We start from the raw sequence: 22,976 nt of genomic DNA, 5'->3' as shown, positions 1-22,976 counted from the left end.
ATACCCCCAATGAAGGCATGCATGCATATAATTATTAATTGTTTCATTGAAGGTATATCTCGAAACATTTAGCAAAACCTGCAGTTCTCCTGTCCGCTCCCTTTACAAGCCCTCCCCTTCTAACCCAACCCAGACTTTCTGTGGCTGTCCAATCACCAACTTCCCAATTCAGTTTAATTAGAAGTCTTTGCAAGGCAGGTGCTCTGGGCAATTACCACCTCTTGAGTTTAGCTCCACTGAGCTCACCAAACCATGACGTAACAGGAGCTGTTGTCTGCTTGAAAACCAAGGGGGTGTAACCAGATTAATTTAACAAAGCGTCAATTTGCATTGAAATCCGCAATTTTTGCAAAATGAAAAAAAGGTCACACTCTTCACACATAACGCTTTTCAACACGCTAGAGTGCTCAAGGGGTCTGGAGTGTCCTTTTACTTAAAGGACAGAAAACAAATTCCTACATACTAGTACAGGAGAGGACTAGACGCCCACCCCATATCAGTATAGAAAATGCCCCTCCATGTTAAACAACTAAGAGCGCCTCTCCACTGCACGACTTTAGCGGTACTTGGTCACATTCTCCTGGAACTCCGGGTCGGCTATGGTTACCAACATTACCAGGTCAACTTCAAACTCTATTTTCACACACTTCCCAGCAAGCTAGGAGAGTTCTAATTGGAAGGGAGGTTCAAGATACTATTCTGAACAATTGCTTCTCGAGAACCAGGGGAAGTGCCCCCATTTCAGCCCACAGGGACTCCCATTATTTTACAGGCAAATGGTACAATCGCTATGGAACTAATTTCAGCTTGGACTTTGATAGCGGCGGGTTAATTACTGTTTTATTGTTATTTTGGGGGTATTTTGTGTTAGGCTCTCTGTGTCCGGGAAATAATTGGTTTGAGAGAAGGATAACCTATTTTTTCCCCCAGACACAGAGATGCCAGGGTGGGATAACCTATGCACTGAATGGAGACCCCATGCTGGGGGTCCATGTATAAAAGACCACATTGTTTTCAATAAAACCAGTTGTACTTCCAGAATCACGTTTCGTCTGACTACTGGGACAGGGGGTTATAATTACTAACCAACATGTAACGGATCCCCTATACTCCGACTGAGTATTTCTGCTGTAGTTCTCCCAAATCCCCAGTGAAGCAGTGATTATAGCTCCCAATTCCCCAAACATCAGCGTAGACTTGATGAAGGGTAGAAACTAATGTGTTTAATCTTGACAACTGGCCCACTTATATACAAAACAAGGATCAAGACAAGGTGGCCCACTTATATACAAAACTCAATAAAGTTAATATAAACAAAGCTCCAGGGCCTGATGGTATCCATCCACGAGTACTTAAGGAACTAAGTGTAGAATTAAGTGAACCTCTGTTTTTAATCTTTCAAGATTCTTTTCTTTCAGGAAGTGTTCCGGAGGATTGGAGGAAGGCAGATGTGGTTCCTATATTCAAAAAGGGTTCAAAATATTTGCTTGGAAATTATAGACCTGTGAGCTTAACTTCTGTGGCTGGGAAAATATTTGAAAGGTTATTAAGGGATAATATTCAAGGATTCCTTGAGAAGAACATGGTTATCAGCAAAAACCAGCATGGTTTTATGAAGCACAGGTCATGTCAAACTAACTTGATTGCGTTCTACGAAGAAGTAAGTAGAAGTATAGATCAGGGTGTTGCAGTGGATGTGATCTATTTGGATTTTGCCAAGGCATTTGATACAGTTCCACACAATAGATTAGTGTTCAAACTCAAGGAAATCGGTCTAGATGAAAATGCTTGTTCTTGGGCAGAACATTGACTTAAAAATAGAGTACAATGAGTTGTCGTTAATGGTATAGGAGGGCAAATCTAGCACTGGGAAGTACCAAAGTTCAGGTATAGGAGAATACCGGAATCTCTCTCCCTATACCCTATACAGGTATAGGAGAATACCGGAATCTCTCTCACTATGCAGGTATAGGAGAATACCAGAATCTCTCTCTCTATACAGGTATAGCAGAACACCGGAATCTCTCTCTCTATACAGGTATAGTAGAATACCGGAATCGCTCTCACTATACAGGTATAGGAGAACACCGGAATCTCTCTCTCTATACAGGTATAGGAGAATACCAGAATCTCTCTCTCTATACAGGTATAGGAGAATACCGGAATCTCTCTCTATACAGTGTAACGGACCGTTTCAGCATAAAAGGGGAAAAATCCGTTTAGGCGATAATCCCCTTTTCTAGAGACGGGCACAGCTACTGCAGAACACCAAACTCCCGATCTGGATACGAAATAACACTCCGAACTGGAACAGCTGAACAAGAAAAGCATACAATCCGCTTACACTCTTGGCAGTCAGCTTACAATCCAATTCCCCCCAAGAACGAGACAACACTTCATTTTGAGGGTTAAGCAGGAACTCTGGACTGGCTCATCCAGCCTGGCTTTTATTTCCAACTCACACATACAGGCCACACCCAGGGGGAGGCATAAAAGAACCAATGACATAGATGTTACCTCCCACACATCCCCTCCCCTTAGTGTGACACATAATCCCATTATGCATACAGTGTAAAATATACTTTTACACAACTTTCATAACTTTAAAACCATACATCACATTCACATAAAAATACATATCCACAATCAATCCATTCAGGGGAACAACATATTAAAAAATGGCATGAATCCGACCAGGGGTTCAAAAGTTACTAAAAGTATCTTTTGGGCCCTGGCTTGCAGCATGGCACAATCTGGCTCAAACAGAAGTAAAACATCCCCCACAATGCATCCCGGCTTCCTCCCTTCTGCCCTGGAGATAATTGGAGAAGTAATCCAATTATCTAGGACTAGAGTCAGACTCCATTAACCACATGGTTGCAAAAAGACAGTAAAAGACATAAAATTACATACTGATACATTTAACACATAAAACACACATTTCTACATATCCCCAGTTTAACTGAACACATAAATACCTACATAATATTTAAGACAGTATTACTGTGATATGTTACAAAGTCTTAAAGGGACATTAGTCCCAAAAGTCCCAATATGTCCATCGCTGATTTTAAAGGGCCAGTAGCAGCAATATAAATTATTACATGCCCAAATATAGTGTTTATAGAGCAATATGTCCATGGGCCGTAGTCGCAGGGCAGGAGGCTACCAACCAGGCTTCTCCAGTTCACAGTGGCGAAGTTGGTTTCGCCACATACAGGTATAGGAGAATACCGGAATCTCTCTCTCTCTACACAGGTATAGGAGAATACCGGAATCTCTCTACCTACACAGGTATAGGAGAATACCGGAATCTCTCTCTCTACACAGGTATAGGAGAATACCGGAATCTCTCTCCCTAAACAGGTATAGGAGAATACCGTAATCTCTCTCCCTAAACAGGTATAGGAGAATACCGGAATCTCTCTCCCTAAACAGGTATAGGAGAATACCGGAATCTCTCTCCCTACACAAGTATAGGAGAATACCGGAATCTCTCTACCTACACAGGTATAGGAGAATACCGGAATCTCTCTACCTACACAGGTATAGGAGAATACCGGAATCTCTCTCTCTACACAGGTATAGCAGAATACCGGAATCTCTCTCCCTACACAAGTATAGGAGAATACCGGAATCTCTCTCCCTATCTGGTGTTCTCCTATACCTGTAATTTCTCTCCATAAACAGGTATAGGAGAACACCGGAATCTCTCTCTCTACACAGGTATAGGAGAATACCGGAATCTCTCTCCCTACACAGGTATAGGAGAATACCGGAATCTCTCTACCTACACAGGTATAGGAGAATACCGGAATCTCTCTACCTACACAGGTATAGGAGAATACCGGAATCTCTCTCTCTACACAGGTATAGCAGAATACCGGAATCTCTCTCCCTACACAAGTATAGGAGAATACCGGAATCTCTCTACCTACACAGGTATAGGAGAATACCGGAATCTCTCTACCTACACAGGTATAGGAGAATACCGGAATCTCTCTCTCTACACAGGTATAGCAGAATACCGGAATCTCTCTCCCTACACAAGTATAGGAGAATACCGGAATCTCTCTACCTACACAGGTATAGGAGAATACCGGAATCTCTCTCCCTACACAGGTATAGGAGAATACCGGAATCTCTCTACCTACACAGGTATAGGAGAATACTGGAATCTCTCTCTATACAGGTATAGGAGAATACCGGAATCTCTCTCTCTACACAGGTATAGGAGAATACCGGAATCTCTCTCTCTACACAGGTATAGGAGAATACCGGAATCTCTCTCCCTAAACAGGTATAGGAGAATACCGGAATCTCTCTCCCTAAACAGGTATAGGAGAATACCGGAATCTCTCTCCCTACACAGGTATAGGAGAATATCGGAATCTCTCTCCCTACACAGGTATAGGAGAATACCGGAATCTCTCTCCCTACACAGGTATAGGAGAATACTGGAATCTCTCTCCCTACACAGGTATAGGAGAATACTGGAATCTCTCTCCCTACACAGGTATAGGAGAATACCGGAATCTCTCTCCCTATAGGAGAATACTGGAATCTCTCTCCCTACACAGGTATAGGAGAATACTGGAATCTCTCTCCCTACACAGGTATAGGAGAATACCAGAATCTCTCTCCCTACACAAGTATCGGAGAATACCGGAATCTCTCTCCCTACACAGGTATAGGAGAATACCGGAATCTCTCTCTCTACACAGGTATAGGAGAATACCAGAATCTCTCTCCCTAAACAGGTATAGGAGAATACCGGAATCTCTCTACCTACACAGGTATAGGAGAATACCGGAATCTCTCTACCTACACAGGTATAGGAGAATACCAGAATCTCTCTCTCTATACAGGTATAGGAGAATACCGGAATCTCTCTCTCTATACAGGTATAGGAGAATACCGGAATCTCTCTCTCTCTACACAGGTATAGGAGAATACCGGAATCGCTCTCTGTAGCGGAGTAGAGGTATGATCCAAGGTAGCTCCGCTGGTAGACAGGAACAGCAATCCAAGACAGGTATAAAACAGGTAGCGTAGTTACAATCCCTTCCCTCCAAGAACTAGACGACACATAGCTTGGAGGTCAACTGTCAGCTTTATTCACACATTTTCTTTTATGTCTTTTTCCCATGCAAGGGAGGTAACTTAAAATAGCCAATCACATCATAATCACCTCCCCTCCCTCTCCTCCCCTTAGATTAACAGGTAAACTCATTAGTGGGAACAGAGTTTTCCCCAGTTTCTGGATGTCCCCTAAATACGGGGGGTACGGTGACAAATGAGGGGTCCCCTGGTAGGTCTGCTCTGGGTGAGCAACATATTCAAATTTCACCCAGATCAGACCAGGGGTTCGGGAGTTGCAGACATTTAAAGATTTGACCGACTGCAGGGATACAGTAGCCGAAAACCGCTCCATAGATTCTGGCCCTGTAGTCGGTCTATTTCGCTGAATAGAAAGTGCCGAACATCTCAGCCATCCGACCCTAATTTTTTGTTCGGATGAATCCCCTAGTCTGGGGAATCCAAACTACCGAACGGCGGGCCGTTCGGCAGTTTGAATCATATGGTTTGGTGATCCTGGAGGTCTGAGCGGTGTCTGGTAAGTCGAGCGTCCGATTTTAATTCCAGACGCTCGACGACCAAACACCGCTGTTCGGCAGGTAAGATGGCCGCCGCCACGTGGAGATTAGGCGAACGGCGGCCATCCACGAACCCAATTACGGTAAGTGTAACATTGTTTCTTTCGCTTAATGGGGAATACAGGACCACAGCAGGGTGGTCTCGCCTTCGGTACTTTTAATCGGTTTTAAGGACAAATAACATTTTCAGTACTAGGCTCTTGTGGCTGCTTCTGCCACAATGCTCCCCCAGAACCAAGCCAGCATACACAGTCTGATCCCAACGGATCGGCTTGGGGATGTCTGGAGGAGTACCCACAGATCACTTGTCTAGGTCAGTTTGTCGGGATAACCCGTCCGCATTTCCATTAAGCTTCCCCGGGCGATATTGGATGTTGAAATCAAAGGGCTGCAGCGCTAAGCTCCAGCGCAGCAGCCTGGCATTGTCTCCTGACACCCGGTTCAGCCAGACCAACGGGTTGTGATCTGTGAGCAGTGAGAATGTTTGCCCATACAAATAGGGCTGTAGTTTCTTGAGGGCCCACACCACGGCAAGGCATTCCTTTTCGATGGCGGCGTAGCTTACTTCTCTGGGTAAAAGTTTTCGGCTGAGGTAAGCTACTGGATGTTCACCGCCATCGGCTCCGATCTGGCTCAGTACTGCTCCCAATCCGAACATTGAAGCGTCTGTATGGACGAGAAAGCGTTTAGTCGGATCGGGAGCAGCTAACACAGGGGCATTAACAAGGGCATTTTTTAGGAGTTGGAAGGCCTGTTCACACTCTGGGGCCCATACTACTAATTTGGGAAGGTTCTTGCGGGTTAAGTCGGTAAGGGGCTTGGCTAGGGCGCTGTAGTTCGGTACAAACTTTCGGTAATACCCTGCGGTCCCCAAAAAGGCTAGTACCTGGGTTTTAGTGCGGGGGGTTGGCCATTTAGCTACGGCCTCTATTTTGGCTGGTTCGGGTTTTTGGTGGCCGCTGCCTACTCGGTGTCCGAGGTATTGGACCTCGGCCATCCCTATATGACATTTACTGGGCTTGAGGGTCAGTCCGGCTTCCCTGATGCGGTCTAGTACTGCCCCGATATGGGCTAGATGATCGGCCCAGGAATAACTAAAGATGGCTATGTCGTCTAGATAGGCGCAAGCGTACTCCTGAAACCCGTCCAGTAGTCGGTCCACCATTCTCTGGAATGTGGCCGGGGCATTCTTCATCCCAAATGGCATGACCCGGAATTGGTACAGGCCAAATGGGGTGACGAAGGCCGACTTGGGAATAGCGTCCTCGGCGAGAGGGATTTGCCAATATCCCTTACAAAGATCAATTGTGGTTAAGTATTTCCCCCTAGCCATTTTGTCTAATAGCTCGTCTATCCGGGGCATGGGATAGGCATCGGATATGGTTTTATCATTGAGCCTTCGGTAATCTACACAGAAGCGGGTAGTTCCATCCCGCTTCGGCACGAGTACTACTGGGGATGCCCAGGGGCTATCTGAATGCTCAATTACCCCTAACTGCAACATTTCCTTCAGCTCCTTGTGCATGTTCTCCCTCACTGCTTCGGGAATGCGGTAGGGCGGTTGACGGAGTGGGATCGGATCTAGGGTTTCTACCCGATGGGTAGCTAACGGGGTATATCCCGGGAGGTTGGAAAAAGTGGCTCCTTTTTCCCTAATTAGACTTTGGGCCTGAGCTTTTTCCTGGGGATTCAAGCGGTCTCCTAGCTGTACGGCTGCGAGATCCTCTTGTAGCGTTCCTCGGGCTAGCATGTCAGGGAGGGGTAGGTTATCGGTGTCCTCCGCAGCCGAGGCGCAGATGGCGGATACTTCCTCTGTGCGCTCGTGGTAGGGTTTCAGCATGTTCACATGGAACATGCGTCTGTCCCCGGTCCCGGCGCAGGGGCCGATTATATAGGTGGTATCGCAGACCTGCTCTACCACCTTGAATGGGCCCCGCCAGGAAGCCTGTAGCTTGTCAGTAGGGACGGGTCGTAGGACTAGTACTTTCTGGCCGACCTGAAAGCTGCGGTCCCTGGCTCCCTTATCATACCATTGGCGCTGGCGTGTCTGGGCCGCCTGGAGGTTGTTGCGCACAGCCCAGGTCAATTCCTCCAAGCGGTTCCGAAACTCCAACACATAGGGTACGATAGGGGTGCCGTCAATGGTCGTTCCCCCCTCCCAGTGTTCTCTGATTAGATCTAGGGGTCCCCTTACTCTCCTTCCGAACAACAGTTCGAAAGGAGAGAACCCAGTGGACTCTTGGGGCACCTCTCGGTAGGCGAACAGGAGATGGGGTAAGAACCGCTCCCAGTTCTTCTGGGTGGCTACGAACGTGCGGATCATTTGTTTTAAGGTCCCATTAAACCGTTCGCAGAGGCCATTGGACTGGGGGTGGTATGGGGAATTAAGGATAGCTCGGACCCCGCATACTTTCCAAAGCTGTTGCGTGACCTCGGCCGTGAATTGGGTACCCTGATCCGAAATGATCTCCCGGGGGATCCCCATACGGGTAAATATACGCATGAGGGCGTCTACTATGGTCTCCGCATGTACATTCGTCAGGGCTACTGATTCGTAGTATCTAGTGGCATAGTCTACTACGGTCAATATGTATTTCTTGCCAGACGGGCTTTTCTGTCTCAGCGGTCCGATAATGTCTACCGCTACCCGGCTAAAGGGTTCTTCGATTATGGGCAGGGTGTGTAGTTTGGCCTTGTATCGGTCCCCCCGTTTTCCCACTCTCTGACAGGTATCACAGGTATTACAGTACTGCTTAATATCCTGTGATATCCCTGGCCAGAAGAAGTTCTGCAGCAGCCGATGTTTGGTTCGGCTGATCCCTAGGTGTCCGGACATGGGGATGTCGTGGGCGATCCGCATTAACTCTCGTCTATACCTTCGAGGCACAATTAACTGTTTAATGGGTATAGGAATTGACCCGGCTACTACCTTTTCTGCATACCGGTATAATAACCCCTTATCCCAAGCATATCTCTCCCCCTCTCTGCCAGTCTGGTTTTTATCTATCCTGTCCTTGTAAACTTGTAGGGACGGGTCCAGGGCGACCTCGCTACCAAATTCTAATGGGGCAGCCCAGGGTAATACAGTGTGATCAGGGGGGTTTGGGCTTACCTGAGCCTCAGAGTCAAGGTGGGGTGCCGTGGTGCGAGCCTGTTGACGGGTGACGACCGGGTAAGCTTCCTGTGGAGGAGGCCGGGTAACAAAAGCGGAGGTTAGCTCCCCCAAGTCGTTCCCCAAAATCACATCGGCAGGTAGATCCTGCATCATCCCCTCTTCAATTTGTCCTGCCCCCGCTCCCCAGTCCAAATGTAGTTTAGCAGTGGGTACCTTGTAGATAGCTCCCCCTGCCACTCGAACTGCAATACAGTCTCCAGTGAGATGGTTCGGGGCCACTAAATGGTTCCGTACCAGAGTGATGGTGGCCCCAGAATCTCTTAGCCCCTCCAGCCGCTTGCCCTACACATGGACCACTTGCCGGTGGCCTTGGCGGTTGTCTGATGCCGCCTGGACCGGGTTTACCTCATGGAGGGTGCCCAAGGGTTCCTCCATTTGGGTAGAGGTGAAAGGTTGAGCCCAGGTCCTGCCCTGATAGCAGTGTACTGCGGCTCGAGGAGTGGTTGGTGGTCGTTGAGGGGTCCAGGCCGGCCTGGCCCGGTTTTGGGGACAGTCTCGTTGCATGTGACCCATCTGGTTACATGCATGGCACCGGATAGATGCCCTGTTGTTGTACCGGGGAGGTTGGGACTGGTAGGTTCCCCCTGGTCGGGGCGAATCTACTGGGGTAAGCTGGGGAACAGCTGGCGTGGATTGCACTCTAATGGGTAAATGCTGTTCCCGCCGGGAGTCCTGGTGCTCATCTGCTAGTTGAGCGGCCTCTTGCAGAGTACGGGGCTTACGGTCTCTTACCCAGATCCGTAGCTCTGTGGACAAACGTTCGTAGAACTGTTCCAGCATCATCAACTGCTTGATCTCTTGGGCCGTGACGGCTTTGGCTGCCTCAAGCCACCCGTTAGCTGCCCGTTGTAGGCGGTGTGCAAATTCTGCATGTGAGTCTTTTCCTGATTTGGGTAAGTTCCGGAACTGTGTTCGGTATGCTTCAGGTGTAATGGCATACCGTGCGAGCAAAGTTTGTTTTACCTTCTGATAGTCTCGGATATCCTCTGCCGGCATAGCTCGGTAGGCATCTGCTGCGCGGCCGGATAGGTTACCCGCTAGCACTTGTACTTGTTCTTCAGTGCTAATGGCATGCAGCTGGCACAAAAGTTCAAAGTTCTGTAAATAGCCATCAATGTCCCCCTCGGTATCATTAAATGCTTTAAAGACCTGGTACGGTATTTTAGCTTTCGCTGGCGGGGTGGGGGCAGACGTTGCGCTTCCCTGCGTTGATCGCTGCATAAGGAGGGCCTGTACATCGTTGTACACCTGGTCTGCTTTCTGCTCTGCCATGGCTGGTGAGAATAGAGCCATCCTGGCCCTATATTCCCTGGTAAACTCAGTTTCTTCCTCCCCCCGTGGAGGTGCTGCAGCAGCTGTGACTCTGTCTCCTTCCATGAGTTCTGCGATTAGGATAGCCTTTGTTTTGTTGCTCGCTATCCTCCCTCTTGCTTCCAGTAACTCTTTTAGCGTGTCCCGTTTCAAGAGGGTATAATCCGTTTCCATTCAGTCCTTTTTAATTCCTGCTGAACGCCTCTTGCTGTGTAGTACGATCCCGTCGCTTGCCACCAATTGTAGCAGAGTAGAGGTATGATCCAAGGTAGCTCCGCTGGTAGACAGGAACAGCAATCCAAGACAGGTATAAAACAGGTAGCGTAGTTACAATCCCTTCCCTCCAAGAACTAGACGACACATAGCTTGGAGGTCAACTGTCAGCTTTATTCACACATTTTCTTTTATGTCTTTTTCCCATGCAAGGGAGGTAACTTAAAATAGCCAATCACATCATAATCACCTCCCCTCCCTCTCCTCCCCTAAGATTAACAGGTAAACTCATTAGTGGGAACAGAGTTTTCCCCAGTTTCTGGATGTCCCCTAAATACGGGGGGTACGGTGACAAATGAGGGGTCCCCTGGTAGGTCTGCTCTGGGTGAGCAACATATTCAAATTTCACCCAGATCAGACCAGGGGTTCGGGAGTTGCAGACATTTAAAGATTTGACCGACTGCAGGGATACAGTAGCCGAAAACCGCTCCATAGATTCTGGCCCTGTAGTCGGTCTATTTCACTGAATAGAAAGTGCCGAACATCTCAGCCATCCGACCCTAATTTTTTGTTCGGATGAATCCCCTAGTCTGGGGAATCCAAACTACCGAACGGCGGGCCGTTCGGCAGTGTGAATCATATGGTTTGGTGATCCTGGAGGTCTGAGCGGTGTCTGGTAAGTCGAGCGTCCGATTTTAGTTCCAGACGCTCGACGACCAAACACCGCTGTTCGGCAGGTAAGATGGCCGCCGCCACGTGGAGATTAGGCGAACGGCGGCCATCCACGAACCCAATTACGGTAAGTGTAACATTGTTTCTTTCGCTTAATGGGGAATACAGGACCACAGCAGGGTGGTCTCGCCTTCGGTACTTTTAATCGGTTTTAAGGACAAATAACATTTTCAGTACTAGGCTCTTGTGGCTGCTTCTGCCACACTCTCACTATACAGGTATAGGAGAACACCAGAATCTCTCTCCCTATCTGGTGTTCTCCTATACCTGTAATTTCTCTCCATAAACAGGTATAGGAGAACACCGGAATCGCTCTCTCTACACAGGAATAGGAGAATACCGGAATCTCTCTCCCTACACAGGTATAGGAGAATACCAGAATCTCTCTACCTACACAGGTATAGGAGAATACCGGAATCTCTCTACCTACACAGGTATAGGAGAATACCGGAATCTCTCTCTCTACACAGGTATAGCAGAATACCGGAATCTCTCTCCCTACACAAGTATAGGAGAATACCGGAATCTCTCTACCTACACAGGTATAGGAGAATACCGGAATCTCTCTCCCTACACAGGTATAGGAGAATACCGGAATCTCTCTACCTACACAGGTATAGGAGAATACTGGAATCTCTCTCTCTACACAGGTATAGGAGAATACCGGAATCTCTCTCTCTACACAGGTATAGGAGAATACCGGAATCTCTCTCTCTACACAGGTATAGGAGAATACCGGAATCTCTCTCCCTAAACAGGTATAGGAGAATACCGGAATCTCTCTCCCTACACAGGTATAGGAGAATACCGGAATCTCTCTCTCTATACAGGTATAGGAGAATACCGGAATCTCTCTCTCTATACAGGTATAGGAGAATACCGGAATCTCTCTCTCTCTACACAGGTATAGGAGAATACCGGAATCTCTCTCTCCCTACACAGGTATAGGAGAATACCGGAATCGCTCTCACTATACAGGTATAGGAGAACACCAGAATCTCTCTCCCTATCTGGTGTTCTCCTATACCTGTAATTTATCTCCATAAACAGGTATAGGAGAACACCGGAATCTCTCTCTCTACACAGGTATAGGAGAATACCGGAATCTCTCTCCCTACACAAGTATAGGAGAATACCGGAATCTCTCTACCTACACAGGTATAGGAGAATACCGGAATCTCTCTCCCTACACAGGTATAGGAGAATAACGGAATCTCTGTACCTACACAGGTATAGGAGAATACTGGAATCTCTCTCTCTACACAGGTATAGGAGAATACCGGAATCTCTCTCTCTACACAGGTATAGGAGAATACCGGAATCTCTCTCTCTACACAGGTATAGGAGAATACCGGAATCTCTCTCCCTACACAGGTATAGGAGAATACCGGAATCTCTCTACCTACACAGGTATAGGAGAATACCGGAATCTCTCTCTCTACAAAGGTATAGGAGAATACCGGAATCTCTCTCTCTACACAGGTATAGGAGAATACCGGAATCTCTCTCTCTACACAGGTATAGGAGAATACCGGAATCTCTCTCCCTAAACAGGTATAGGAGAATACCGGAATCTCTCTCCCTAAACAGGTATAGGAGAATACCGGAATCTCTCTCCCTACACAGGTATAGGAGAATACCGGAATCTCTCTCTCTATACAGGTATCGGAGAATACCGGAATCTCTCTCTCTATACAGGTATAGGAGAATACCGGAATCTCTCTCTCTCTACACAGGTATAGGAGAATACCGGAATCTCTCTCTCCCTACACAGGTATAGGAGAATACCGGAATCGCTCTCACTATACAGGTATAGGAGAACACCAGAATCTCTCTCCCTATCTGGTGTTCTCCTATACCTGTAATTTCTCTCCATAAACAGGTATAGGAGAACACCGTAATCTCTCTCTCTACACAGGTATAGGAGAATACCGGAATCTCTCTCCCTACACAGGTATAGGAGAATACCGGAATCTCTCTCTCTACACAGGTATAGGAGAATACCGGAATCTCTCTCTCTACACAGGTATAGGAGAATACCGGAATCTCTCTCCCTACACAGGTATAGGAGAATACCGGAATCTCTCTACCTACACAGGTATAGGAGAATACCGGAATCTCTCTCTCTACAAAGGTATAGGAGAATACCGGAATCTCTCTCTCTACACAGGTATAGGAGAATACCGGAATCTCTCTCTCTACACAGGTATAGGAGAATACCGGAATCTCTCTCCCTAAACAGGTATAGGAGAATACCGGAATCTCTCTCCCTAAACAGGTATAGGAGAATACCGGAATCTCTCTCCCTACACAGGTATAGGAGAATACCGGAATCTCTCTCTCTATACAGGTATCGGAGAATACCGGAATCTCTCTCTCTATACAGGTATAGGAGAATACCGGAATCTCTCTCTCTCTACACAGGTATAGGAGAATACCGGAATCTCTCTCTCCCTACACAGGTATAGGAGAATACCGGAATCGCTCTCACTATACAGGTATAGGAGAACACCAGAATCTCTCTCCCTATCTGGTGTTCTCCTATACCTGTAATTTCTCTCCATAAACAGGTATAGGAGAACACCGTAATCTCTCTCTCTACACAGGTATAGGAGAATACCGGAATCTCTCTCCCTACACAGGTATAGGAGAATACCGGAATCTCTCTACCTACACAGGTATAGGAGAATACCGGAATCTCTCTACCTACACAGGTATAGGAGAATACCGGAATCTCTCTCTCTACACAGGTATAGGAGAATACCGGAATCTCTCTCCCTACACAAGTATAGGAGAATACCGGAATCTCTCTACCTACACAGGTATAGGAGAATACCGGAATCTCTCTCCCTACACAGGTATAGGAGAATAACGGAATCTCTCTACCTACACAGGTATAGGAGAATACTGGAATCTCTCTCTCTACACAGGTATAGGAGAATACCGGAATCTCTCTCTCTACACAGGTATAGGAGAATACCGGAATCTCTCTCTCTACACAGGTATAGGAGAATACCGGAATCTCTCTACCTACACAGGTATAGGAGAATACCGGAATCTCTCTCCCTACACAGGTATAGGAGAATACCAGAATCTCTCTCCCTACACAAGTATAGGAGCATGCCGGAATCTCTCTCCCTAAACAGGTATAGGAGAATACCGTAATCTCTCTCTATACAGGTATAGGAGAATACTGGAATCTCTCTCTATACAGGTATAGGAGAATACTGGAATTTCTCTCTATACAGGTATAGGAGAATACTGGAATCTCTCTCCCTATACAGGTATAGGGGAATACCGTAATCTCTCTCCCTCCTCTAGTGTAGGAAAGAACCTGAATCTCTCTCTCAGAACCAGTATTATGGAGTACCAGCTTCTACCTGCCTCCACTATTGGAGAGCACCAGACCCTTTCTCCCTCCACAGGTAACGTAGAGTAACAGAATTCTTTACTCTCCACAGTTATAGAAGAGTATCAGAGTTTACCAGAATTTATATCCCTATACCAATCACCCTCAGTAGGGTACACTACAGACACCCTATTATCTCCATAATAGGAGAGCAGTGGGACATTAGTGTGTCCACAATACATGAATACTGGTAGCTTAGTATGTCCAGAATAGGACTACAGTATAGGAGGGTATCAGAATCTCTCTCCATTCACAGATATAGTCATTCCTCCCTTCAGAGGTATAGAGGAGGACAAGATTGCTCAGCATAGGAGAGGCACCCTTTTATCCCCAAATAAAGGAGCACTGCCCTGTTCAGAATACACGAGTACTGGTTTATTAGGATGACCAGAAAAGGAGAGTACTGGTAACTTTCTTTGCCATTTCTCGTTTTTCAACGTTTACCTCAGCTGACATCTTCCCTTCTCCTTAAACACTGGCATCAGTTATGTAGTTCTTGTACTTTCTAAATTCTATGTCCACGTGCACGCTCCAAATCTGACATAATTCCCTTTACATCTTACTGCTTTCTTTCCCTTATTAACAAGCTAATTTTTCATTATGACTTCCATTCTCTGCTTCCCTATATCTACTACTCCCCCTCTAACTCCACCAGCCTCACCCACCGCTATCCCCGTGTCCCTCCACCCCCTCTGTGCCATCTCACTATTCCCTTCCCTGTGCCTGCGTGCCCCTCAGGTTATGCCTTTCTCGAACAGAGATGGTTAATGCCGCTGGCTTTGTTCACAGCCTCTGATTGGAAGAACAGATCAGGACTTCGGCTGACGGGTTAATTACAATAATTATCCTGTACAAGTAAAAGCAGCAACTGTGAATATAGACCCACACCGCTCGATTCTCATTTTCCCTCTTTACCATTTTCTACCCTCTCCCACTCACTCTGTCTTACCTCCTTAATCTCTCCCCCTTTCCCTCTCTTAAACACCCTTCACCTCTCTCCTGTTCTCCCATTCCTCCCACCACTCCCCCCTCATTTTACCCATCTCTGTTCCCATTTATTTCCTGCTAATTTCTCTTTTTTTATCCAGAACTTTAACACTCCCTTCCTTATCTATTTTGCTTTCTCTACCCCTTCCTTTCCTTTCCTCATCTCCCAGGCTGTCTCTGTCCCCAATATATACTTACAGTGCCCAGATTTCCTTTTCCAATTACATACCATGACCCTTATTCCCCCTCTTCCACCTCCATCTCCTACTTACGTACCTTAACGACCTGCAGCCCCCTTTTCACATCTTCCATACCTCTTGCCCATATGCTGTCATTGTATTGCCTAGCTCATGTCCTCAACAATGTCCCAACAAAGTCAAGCATCTGTTTCCAACCTACTTTCTCTTTCCCCATTACCTCCCTGTAATCTCCTGTCCACCCTTTGCTCTCCCTGCTCTCTACCTATTCCAAGTCCAGATGTTATTCTTAACGTCCTATTCTTAACCTGTTTTCTGTTCCCTTCTAATAAGCACACTCCCATTTTCTTTGTATATCCTGTATCATCAATGACAAACCATGGTTCTGCGATATGTTTCCGATGATGCTTAGCCCGCCTATAGGTATGCATTTGACCAATGCTTTGGGTGCCAAGGTGAGCCATCACTGCCCTATAGCTTGTTATCGCCTCTTTCTTTCCCCACCTAGTGCTGCTTTACCGACACCTCATATATAGCTCAAATGTTGGCAATATATTACTTGTTTACAGCTGCAGATTTAACTAATCGATTATGCAAACAGCATGTAGATTGGATTAAGCAGTAGGTAGCTTTCCAGCTGTGGAAAGACTACAAATCTTACAATACTCAGGAATCATCTTAAAACAGAGTGAAGAATGCATGTAAGTCAGTCTTCCCTGGCATCTAACTATCTAATGCCTCCTGACCTTGCTTGCGCACGATTCTCTATCTATATCCTGTCCCTTTTATTCCAATGCCCAGACCAGGTTTCTACCAGGTTATGTGCCTTCTCTAATTTGTACCTCACTCCCATCCCTTAAATGTCACTACCATAGGCTTCTACCTTGTACTTCATTCTCGTTTTTATACCCATTTCCCATTCGTTTAGAGCTGGATTACCATTAGGAGGGCTTCTAGGGCATGGGCTCAGACAGGGCGTCCTCCTCGAGCCGGCAGGAAAATCAAAAGATCTTAATGGATGGCCCTTTGCCAACTCACTTATTTGAGGGAGCAATATTGTCTGTGCCAATATCAGATACAGACTACAGACTAATTTAAGAGTGTCCTTGTGGTCCCTGACCTCAATGCTACTTGAGTCATTGACTGACATCCGACACTTCAAGGTAACTTTTATAGTGGTATGTACCTGATATTGGTGTAGGCAACGAACTGCCCCCACCAGACCACCAGCGATTCAGCTAACACTCCAGTGGACCGCTAGGGAAGGTAAGCAGGAGGTGGGACACACAACACTCAACCACCACACTTCCCTACATACACACCACTCAGATTCCTCCACACACAAAATTCAACCAACACACACACACACACACACACACACAACACTTGTCCAACACACACACACACTCAGCCTTCCCCCATACAGTTCTCAGTATCCTCTACACAACTTGTATACCTCTTCCCATTTTAAACCATTTTGTGCGTCACCTTACACGTTTCTACCTATTTCTTGTTCTATCACCCCAACCTCCCCTCCGGTCCCTACTAATGTGTGCTTAGTTCCTCTCTCTGCTACCTGTCTCTGGACATTTGTTTTCCCACAATTCCATCCCGATCTTACCTATCTCCTGCCTCCCCGTTACTCTCTTTTCTCCCCCCATCCCTTGTTATTCTAATTTTATACACAGATTTCAACATACATGATTCTGTCACTGTGCTTCTTCCTTTCCCCCTCCATTTTCTACCTATTTTCTACCTGTCTTATCCCTTAAGTTCCTGCCTATCTCTCACCCCCTTTCTCTTTTTCCTTCCCTCAGCCACCCCGTTTGTATTTCCTGTCCCCTTGTTACTCCTCCCTCCCATCTCTCTCTGCTTGTCTCTGTCTCTCTCCCACTCTCTCCCTCTCTCTCTCTCCCTCGTGCTTCTAGTTCCTGCAGTAACAATGACAGGACAGGATCTGGGAGAGCAGCTTGCTTTCCTCCCACATACCCCAGTCCATCAGCTGTTTCATTTAGCTGTTGCCCGGGGAGGGGAGAGACGTTCTCTGCTCCTTCTAACCCAAGCTTCCCTCTCACTGTCTGACCATTAGCCTCCACACACTATATTATTAATATAAGGGAGGGGCTATTCCAATAATAATAAACACATTGAAAACTGTGACAAAAACACATGTAAAATGCAGTGATCTTATAGAAAGAAAACAGTCACAATTGTACAAAGGGGTGAAATAAACATTAAAACTCCGCCTACTGCTCCATATAAACCTACGCTATAACTCCTCCTACTGCTCCATTTAGACCATCTCTATAACTCCGCTACTGCTCCATATAAACCATCTCTATAACTCTGCCTACTGCTCCATATAAACCATATCTATAACTCCGCCTACTGCTCCATATAAACCTACGCTATAACTCCTCCTACTGCTCCATTTAGACCATCTCTATAACTCTGCCTACTGCTCCATATAAACCATCTCTATAACTCCGCCTACTGCTCCATATAAACCATCTCTATAACTCCGCCTACTGCTCCATATAAACCATATCTATAACTCTGCCTACTGCTCCATATGAACCTAGGCTATAACTCCTCCTACTGCTCCATTTAGACCATCTCTATAACTCCGCCTACTGCTCCATATAAACCATCTCTATAACTCCGCCTACTGCTCCATATAAACCATCTCTATAACTTCGCCTACTGCTCAATATAAACCATATCTATAACTCCGACTACTGCTCCATATAAACCATCTCTATAACTCCGCCTACTGCTCCATATAAACCATCTCTATAACTCCGCCTACTGCTCCCTATATACCATCTCCATAACTCCGCCTACTGCTCCATATAAACCATCTCTATAACTCCACCTACTGCTCCATATAAACCATATCTATAATTCCGCCTACTGCTCCAAATAAACCATCTCTATAACTCCGCCTACTGCTCCATATAAACCATATCTATAACTCCGCCTACTGCTCCATATAAGCCATCTCTATAACTCCGCCTACTGCTCCATATAAACCATATTATAACTCCGCCTACTGCTCCATATAAACCATCTCTATAACTCCGCCTACTGCTCCATATAAACCATATCTATAACTCCGCCTACTGCTCCATATAAACCTAGGCTATAACTCCTCCTACTGCTCCATTTAGACCATCTCTATAACTCTGCCTACTGCTCCATATAAACCATCTCTATAACTCCGCCTACTGCTCCATATAAACCATCTCTATAACTCCGCCTACTGCTCCATATAAACCATCTCTATAACTCCGCCTACTGCTCAAAATAAACCATATCTATAACTCCGCCTACTGCTCCATATCAACCTTCTCTATAACGCTGTTAACTGCTCCATATAAACCCTCACTATAACTTTATATTAATTCGCCATATAAACCTACTCTATTACTTCTCTATATAAAGCTAGCCTATAACTCTGCAAACTGCTCCATATAAACCTACTTTATTACTCCTCCTACTGCTCCATATAGAACTTCTCTGTAACTCCACCAACTGATCCATATAAGCCTTCTTTATATCTCCACCAACTGATCCATATAAACCTTCTTTATATCTCCACCAACTGATCCATATAAACCTTCTTTATATCTCCGCCTACTGATCCATATAAGCCTTCTTTATATCTCCGCCTACTGATCCATATAAGCCTTCTTTATATCTCCGCCTACTGATCCATATAAGCCTTCTTTATAGCAGAAAGTGGGAGTATAGAGAAGGTTTATACTGAGCAGTAGGCAGAGTTATAGAGATCGTCAATATGGAACAGTAGGAGGAGGAGTTATAGAGTAGGTTAATATGGAGCAGAAGGCGGAGTTATAGAGTAGGTTAATATGGAGCAGAAGGCGGAGTTATAGAGTAGGTTAATATGGAGCAGAAGGCGGAGTTATAGAGTAGGTTAATATGGAGCAGAAGGCGGAGTTATAGAGTAGGTTAATATGGAGCAGAAGGCGGAGTTATAGAGTAGGTTAATATGGAGCAGAAGGCGGAGTTATAGAGTAGGTTAATATGGAGCAGTAGAAGGGAGTTATAAAGTAGGTTTATATGGAGCTCAACGACGAGCTATAGAGAAGGTTTATTTTGGAGCAGTAGGCGGATTTTTAGAATAGGTTTATATGGAGTAGTAGGCGGAGTGATAGAGAAGGTCTAGATGGAGCAGCAGGCGGAGTTTTAGAATAGGTTAATATAGGCGGACTTATAGAGAAGGTCTATTTGGAGCAGTAGGAGGAGTTCTAGATAAGGTTTATATGGAGCAGTAGGTGGAGTTATAGAGAAGGTCTGTATGGAGCAGTAGGCAAAATTATATAGAAGGTCTATGTAGAGCAGTAGGAGGAGTTATAGAGTAGGTTTATATGGAGCAATAGGTGAATTTATAGAGAAGGTCAAGATGGAGCAGTAAGTGGAGTTATAGAGTAGGTTTTTATGGAAAAGAAAGACAACTTATAAAGAAGGTTTATATGGCATAGTAGTTGGAGTTATAGAGATGGTTAACATGGAGCAGAAGGCGGAGTTATAGAGTAGGTTTAAATGGAGCAGTACAAGGAAGTTATAAAGTAGGTTTATATGGAGTAGAACGACAAGTTATAGAGTAGGTTTACATGAAGCAGAAGGAGGAGTTATAGAGTAGGTTTATATGGAACAGTAGATGGAGTTATAGAGTAGGTTCATATAGAGCAGTAGGTGGAGCTAGAGTAGGTCAATATGGAGCAGTAGGAAGAGTTATAGAGAAGGTCTATTTGCAGCTGTAGGAGGAGTTATAGAGTAGGTTTATATGGAGCAGTAGGAGTTATAGAGAATGTTTATATGAAGCAGAAAGAAGAGTATAGGGAAGGTTTATACTGAGCAATAAAAAAGCATTAAAGAAGATTATATGGAGCAGTAGGTCGAGTTATAGAAAAGGTCTGTACAGAGCAGTAGGAGGAGTTAAATTAGGGATGTGCATGGGAAAAATATTCAGTTCGGTTCGGCATTCTGAAATTCAGGACTTCGGGTAAGTGTAGGGTTAGTTTAGGGGTAGGGTTAAGGGTAGGGTTAGGGTAGAGTTAGGGTAGAGTTAGGTGTAGGGTTAGGTTAGGGGTAGGGTTAGTGGTAGGGTTACGGTAAGTGTAGGGTTAGGGGTAGTGTTGGGATAAGGGTGGGGTTAGGTTATGGGTAGGGTTAGGGTCAGGTTAGGCGTAGGGTCAGGTTAGGGGTAGGGTAGGATTAGGGTTGGTTTAGGAGTGGGGTTAGGGATGGGGTTAGGGTAGGGTTAGGGGTCGAGTTAGGGGTAGGGCTAGTGGTAGGGTTAGGGTAGGCTCAGGGTTGGTTTAGGAGTAGGGTTAGAGGTAGGGTAAGAGGTAGGGTTAGGTTAGGGCTATGGGTAGGGTTAGGAATATGGTTAGGGTTACCCTACCCCTACCCTCTCCTGTTTTGCAACTTTTCAGAAATCCAAAGCACTTCGGCACTTCCGAAATTTGGTTCGGCATTCCGAAATTTGGCAATTCGATTTGGCATTCCGAAATTCGGCACTTTGGACATTCAGAAGCATCCGAATGTCCGAATTTCCAAAATTCACCAAAATTTGCATTCAGAACGAAACGATTGCACATGTCTAGGCGTTGTATAGTAGGTTCATATGGAGCAGTAGGTGGAGCTATAGAGTAGGTTTATATGGAGCAGTAAGCAGAGGTACAGAGAAGGTCTACATGGAGAATTAAGCAGAGTTATAGAGCAGATTTATATGGAGGAGTAGGCAGAGTTATAGAGAAGGTTCATATGGAGCAGTAGGCAGGGTTATAGAGAAGGTTTACATGGAGCAGAAGGAGAAGTTATAGAGTAGGATTACATGGAGCAGTAGACGGAGTTATAGTATAGGTTTATATGGAGCAATAGGTGAAATTATACAGGTGATACTCAAAAAATTAGAATATCGTGCAAAAGTTCATTAATTTCAGTAATGCAACGTAAAAGGGGAAAATAATATAAGCGATAGATGCATTACATGCAAAACAGCGACAGGCTGTTATGTAAAAAGGTGCAATATTCTAGTCTCACAGTTTCCCACTCTAATCAGCTAAGTAAGCCATAACACCTGCAAAGGGTTTCTGAGCCTTTAAATGGTCTCTCAGTCTGGTTCAGTAGGAATCACAATCATGGGGAAGACTGCTGACCTGACAGTTGTGCAGAAAACCATAATTGACACCCCCCATAAGGAGGGAAAGTCTCAAAAGGTAATTGCGAAGGAAGTTGGATGTTCCCAAAGTGCTGTATCAAAGCACATTGATAAAAAGTTATGTAGAAGGGAAAGTGTGGAAGAAAAATGTGTACAAGCAGCAGGGATGACCGCAGCCTGGAGAGGATTGTCAGGAAAAGGCCATTCAATAGTGTTGGGGACTTTCACAAGGAGTGGACTGAGGCTGGAGTCAGTGCATCAAGAGCCACCACACACAGACGGATACTGGACATGGGCGTCAGGTGTCGTATTCCTCTTGTCAAGCTGCTCCTGAACAACAAACAATGTCAGAAGCGTCTTACATAGGCTAAAGAAAAACAGACTTGGTCTGTTACTCAGTGGTCCAAAGGCCTCTTTTCTGATTAGAGCAACTTTTGCATCTCATTCGGAAACCAAGGACCCAGAGTCTGGAGGAAGAATGGAGAGGCACACACTGCAAGATGCTTGAAGTCCAGTGTGAAGTTTCCACAGTCTGAGTTGATTTGGGGAGTCATGTCATCTGCAAGTGTTTGTCCACTGTGCTTCATTAAGTCCAGGGTCAACGCAGCCGTCTACCAGGAGATTTTGGAGCACTTCATGCTTCCTTCCGCAGACAAGCTTTATGGGGATGCTGACTTCATTTTCCAGCCAGACTTGGCACCTGCCCACACTGCCAAAAGCACCAAAGCCTGGTTCAATGACCGTGGGATTACTGTGCTTGATTGGCCAGCAAACTCACCTGACCTGAATCACATAGAGAATCTATGTGGCATTGCAAAGAGAAAGATGAGAGATGTAACGGATCACCTGGCACCCCGACTGGGTACCTCCGTTGATGGATGCTCCTAGCGCTTCTTGAGGATTCCAAGCACTCTAGCCGACAACACAACCACCGCAGGACGAACCTCTCTTCCTTCCAGAGCGAAGCAGGAACGAGCTCTTAAAAGAGCTTAGGAGTGATTATAGCAAGGGAATATGCAGAGCATAGCAATCCCTTGTAGCAGATTCCACCAATAAGAGACAGGACTCCAAATTGAGGGTGAAGTAGAACTGACAAAATCTTTAT

General features: G+C 45.8%; 1 protein-coding gene across 15 annotated transcripts in view; it reads right to left on the bottom strand.

Moving 5' to 3' along the window:
* SYNGAP1 (synaptic Ras GTPase activating protein 1) overlaps nucleotides 1-22,976 on the bottom strand; it is a 271,449-nt gene that overhangs the window by 144,873 nt on the left and 103,600 nt on the right. The window lies entirely within an intron of this gene.

This window comes from Pelobates fuscus, chromosome 9 (assembly GCF_036172605.1).
Source record: "Pelobates fuscus isolate aPelFus1 chromosome 9, aPelFus1.pri, whole genome shotgun sequence".
Taxonomy (NCBI): Eukaryota; Metazoa; Chordata; class Amphibia; order Anura; family Pelobatidae; genus Pelobates; species Pelobates fuscus.
The sequence above is the reverse complement of the archived record's forward strand: the minus strand, read 5'-3'. Positions and strand labels throughout refer to the sequence as shown.